This window comes from Numida meleagris, chromosome 5 (assembly GCF_002078875.1).
Source record: "Numida meleagris isolate 19003 breed g44 Domestic line chromosome 5, NumMel1.0, whole genome shotgun sequence".
NCBI classification, from domain to species: Eukaryota; Metazoa; Chordata; class Aves; order Galliformes; family Numididae; genus Numida; species Numida meleagris.
In genome coordinates this window covers 57,845,239-57,850,720 of record NC_034413.1, presented here as the reverse complement: position 1 = coordinate 57,850,720, position 5,482 = coordinate 57,845,239, and positions in this window count along the sequence as shown.

Below are 5,482 nucleotides of genomic sequence, written 5' to 3'. Positions count from 1 at the left end.
TGCAAACCCAAAACACATAATTATTGAAGCGGCAAAGCAACGTAAAGCGGGCAGCTATTCAGTTTTCACAGGCTTTTCTTTCCCCTAATGTTCCACATATCAAATACGCATATAATCTACATATAAGATCACATATGCAGATATGACACGGAAAAGAAAGGTGTCATCCCCAAAGCTGCTCTGGTCTCAGAGCAAGACATGCAGACTTTCAGTAGATACAAAGACCTAAATATTCTCCCAAACTTAAGCTGATTTTAGCCTCTATCTACATCCCCAAATGACAATTAGTGGCTTAATTAGTCATATCACTCTACTCCATGAGATATCCGTGACTCCAGATTATAATGACCAAAGGAGGCACCATCCTTGGAAGAACTTCAGAAGTTGCCTGGCCTTGGTGCTGAGCACCCTGCCCTGTGTGGCCCTGCTCTGAGCGCAGCCCGTGGGACAACCAGCTCCACAGCCCCTCCATCAACCGCAGCCACACTGGGATTCTACCTCTACACAGTTCTGTTATCTGCTGGTCAAAGTTATCTGCACCTGAAACTCGGGAAACAGAGGACAAATCAAGAGGCAGCAATCTCTCCTGTTCATATAATCTAGAAAACTGATCACAACAAAGAGCATCGCAGACACTTCCAACACGCCTGATAACAGAAGTGATTTCTCTTAAGGTTTTATCCATATGCCATTCTCACAGACGAGGCAAAAGAATATTTCTCATATTCGTAACAGCCCTAATGATTAAATGGATTAATACAAACATTCAGTGCAAAAAAAAAAAAACCCAAACTATTTCTGGATCTCAAAGTAATTTCAGTTAAGTTAGATGGGTCTATTCATTCTGAGTTTCTGGCACCGTGTCTCTCACACACTCATTTCACAAAAATAGCGTTCATTTCATTAGGGAAAACAGAAAGTTTCAGGTACTTACAGCAGCACCAGCAAAGATCAGATATTTCAGAAAGGAATTTGCACTGGAGGGCCACATGAAGTTCTCCCCTATATATTATTGCCTTTTGCCCACATAACAGATGATGGACTCCTCCGCTGCTGTCTATTTCAAGCTCTCTAACATCCAAATGGAGAGCATGCTCTCAAGCACTCTCTTGTACTCCCAAGTCTATGGACAGCCTTAAAACAGCACCTGAAAGAGCTTCCAAGCGCTGTGGGAAAGAAACTACCCTCTAGTGCTTTGGAAAATACTAAAGCCTGCAAGAGTAGGAGAAGTACACCTGGCCTGGGCTGCCCTCACACTCCAGACAGCAAACCCGGCTTCAGTAGTAACCTCAACTCCAGCCTCTCCTCATGCATCCACCAGTAGGAAACAGAAATCTTAAAAACAAACAAAAAGTCTGTTGTTCCACAACAGAATGAGAAAAGTGTGAAGGCACAGAAGAAATGGGCTCGAACTAGCCTTCAAAGAGAAAAGCAGGGGGCAGATTTTCATTTATTTGCAAAACTGACAGCAGCCAACTCCCTCAATATAAAGACAGAATCTTTGAGCCTTGCTCTTGGAAGATGCCAGGAGATCAGCTCTGCCTACTTCATTGGTTCCACCTACGTAGCCTGAAATAACCCAACTAGTTCCCCCCCATGTCTGACTCTGTGCATCTTCCACATCCCTAAGAGTCAAAAAAGCAAAAGAGAGTGTGTGTTCTGTTATTGCTTACACCGTGGTGTTTGGACCATTAGCTCTCTACAGGGAGTTTCCAAGGAGTTATTCACCAGTCACTGGAGTGTTCATCAAACATTTTTTAATTATGCATTTGTTCCAACTATTTTAAAATGAGAACTAGTGTCATTTTCATAAATGCCTGATTTTATTAGCTGTCTAATACATCAAACTTAAAAATGTGGTTCGTGACTTTGGATGCAGTATTTCAATACTTCCCTGTAAGCACTTCATAGAAAAACAGGAGTTCTGAGCCATTTTAAATTTTTAATAAAACAAGAATAGGTTCCATTTCCAAACAAAAATACCCCAGATGTTCTTCCTCAACGTAGCTGAAATAACTGAACTTGGAAGCTCACGATATTTGAGCTCTAGGGCTTATACAGAGCAAGCAAACTGAAAATGAAGAAACGTTTTATGAAAAATACGCAAGTTCTTCTAGTTTCATTCCTTAGTACTACCCTATGGCCTCGCTCATTAAAGACACAATCCACTGAATAAGCAACCATTTCTTTCCCCTTCTCACTTCTTAGTACTTAGAAGATTAAAAAAACATATAAATTTCTCTGAATAATATATGAAATTCTCACATTATCTCTTTTAACTGGAATCCTGTTCCAGCACAAGGCACAGTGACAAACCAGAACAAAAAGGAAGCATAAACAGGGACAACTGGAACTCGGAGAAAGATTCCAGAGAAGCAAAAGCTGCAAAAGACAACAGCAGATAGAAAGGCAAAATAAGGTTATGTCAAGGTCTTGCAGAAAAACACAACCAGCTTGAGTTTGAATGTAATTAAAGAAAGGATGACAGTGAATTTCAAAAAGGCGATGATGGGATAAGAAAGGCAAACAAAGAATATCCCAGCAACAGCATTTGGGATGTCAGGGCGGAGAGAAGTTGATTCCTGTTCATGGCTCCATTCCTATCAGCCACCTCCCCCAGAGCCTGGAAGTCTTTCGGGATTTGGGAAAAGCGCTGCACGAAGAACACATCCAGGTGATTCGCCCAAATTGTTTTTGGCTTTCTCATGGTAAAGGACACAAAGCCTGAGGGCACGCAAGTCATGCAGGTGATAATCTAGCAGCTGAAATACTCTGAGCTAATTGTCCATGTGTATACAGCTTTTCTACAATAACTGCAGCAGGGTCAAGCTACATAAGGGCACACGAGCAGTGGCACACAGACCACGTGATCTCTCACGACTAACTCATTCACTTTAAAACAACTCGTAGTCTAGCATAAAGCAACAAAGCTTTAACCTCACACTGTGGAGAGAGAAAGAAAGCAGATGCTGTAAGAGGTGCATATTTACTAAGCGAGCCAGCAGAGCCGTTTAACCCCTGTGGAATATGGAGACATCCAATGTGCAGAAATGAAATGGTTTCTACGGCATCCAACTTCATAGCACAAGCTCAATTTGTAAAGGGTGACGTCAGCTACAGCTACCGTAAGAGCTACGGGCTCCTCAGGGGCGAGCAGCAAAGGCAGCATATAAGCTCTCAAGAAGTTAAGAACTCTCAGGGTGCCTTGTATGTTAAAAACAAAGAAAAGCAGAAAAGCAACCAATGTATACAGTAACACCTGAGCTTGTTAAAACAAAATGTTGTTTTACACCTTTGGGGCCCACTACCCCGTTCCAGCCACTGGTCAGGATACTCAAGGATAGCAGTGCCCTACAGATTGTCACTAAAATTTGCAGGGCTGATATAAGTTAGTCAGAAGATACAAATTCACAGTTCCTGTTGTTGCACCAAAGTAAAACGATGTAGTGTGAACTCCAAAGAAGATGCACTGTAATTATTCTAATCACAGGTTAAGATTAAATTGCAGATTATTCTATATTAGACATAAGCCAGTCAAACCAACAGAACAAGAAATCAAACTTTGTTAGCATTGCTTCTCAGACATACATACAGAAATCATGCTGGGAAGAACCCGGTAAATACGAAGAGCAGTGTGCACAGGTAAGTGTGCACTGAGCAGGGGATAATGGGAATGATGCTAAGACCCACACAACTTAGTACACAGGAAGAGGAACGAGGCAGACAAAGTGGCTTTACCCCAGATATTGCTTTTAAGCAATCCACTGTTCAGTCTCACACTAACTCCTATAAGCTAAAGGAAGCACGGCTGATGAAACACCTCAAGTGGTCACCTAGTCAAATACGCCTACTTAACCTCTAGCCAAAATAACGTCCAGCGCTGCTTATCATATTTGTGTTTTAAATTTTAAATCAAACAAAGATAGGGTGCCTTTTTTATGATCTTTTATTGCTGTCATGGCTTTTTCCCTCCGTTTCTATTTCCTTATCTACCTGTACAGAAATATGCATGAGGGATGTGGGGATGGTGTATCCCCCCCTTCTGTGAAGCTGCACAGCCACGCGCTGATTCTATCGGTCATCCACGGACGAGTCACTTGTTTGAGGCAGAGACATAACCCAGACAAGACAGACTCTTCCACAACGACTTCCTGTGAACTGTCGTGATGCATTCAACAGAAATACACAGAGTACAATTATAATAAACGTAACAATTGTGTGGATACAAGGAACCAGAGGTTCAAGATCACCTAAAGTCACCACAGAAATCACAGTTCGAAATACACATTGGCACGACTGACCGGAGCTCAGTGCGGCAGGCACAGATGAAAATTCAGAATTGTTGAAATTCTTAAAGATACCCAAAAAAAGAGAACTCCACAGGAAGGGAGGTAGAGGAGAACATTTTATACTAACACAAAATCATAAAGGGCACGAAAAAAAGAAGCAAAGAGTGGGAATGAGAAAAATATCAAGTTGGTGACATAAAGCTTTGTTAATAACCGGAGTCCAACAATTCCACATCGGATGTTAATTCAGTTTTAGAAAAACTCTGTTCTTGAAAACAAGGAACTAAGCTTAACCAGGGAATAAAATAACAAATGTTCTCTCTCACACAGCATTATGAGATCTTTTAAAATGAGAAGATACTGGAGATGAACAGATGAAAGACTCTTACAAAAAACTAAAGAGCTGTTAAAACAGTAACACTGTCCTCCCAGGTTCTTCTGTCACGTGTCCCCCTGCATTCTGAAGCACTGAACCCCCTCTTAACTTACCCCATTTGGGATACTGAACCGTGCTGGTCAGCAGAGACTGAGAGGATGCCCCACGCTGCGCTGCAGCAGGGAGGGCAGGCGGACAGCAGAACCCGGCCCAGGAGCCAGGTGATGTCCAGAGCAAGGAAAAGAGGGACAGTGCGGAGCAGCACCTCCCACAGCCGGCTGGCAGCCCAGGGCACTAATTCAGGACTGCCCAGCTGTCCTCCATTCAGAGCATAATACAGAAACTGGATTCCCTGCTTTTTTTTTTTGTTTCTTTTACTATCTGTATTTCCAGAAACATCATCATCCAACCATTATAACCTAAACCTTCCTGCCAGTGGAATATTGACAGAACAAGAAACACAAAACACATCAAGTGCTCTTCTGCAGAAAGGTGGATATCTATTTCCTGCAAAAAGACTTTGATTCTGCCTTTCCAAATATTCCAAGTCTTGTTCTGATTCTCTCTAGTTTAGTCAGCACACTTCTAAACTTTGCCCTGAATTTCTCACGCTCTCATAATTAAACAAGCTTATTCAGAACCCCATGCTATTTTAACCTGTTGTACAGATACAGAGTAGTGTTAAACATATATATAACCCTGAGCCAAGCACGGGTATCAGCACAACAGGCTTCATAGATCAGTAACTCCCAACTCACGCAAAACTAACATTTCTTTTTCAAAATAAAATCATATTAGATGGGCAACAAAAACTCAG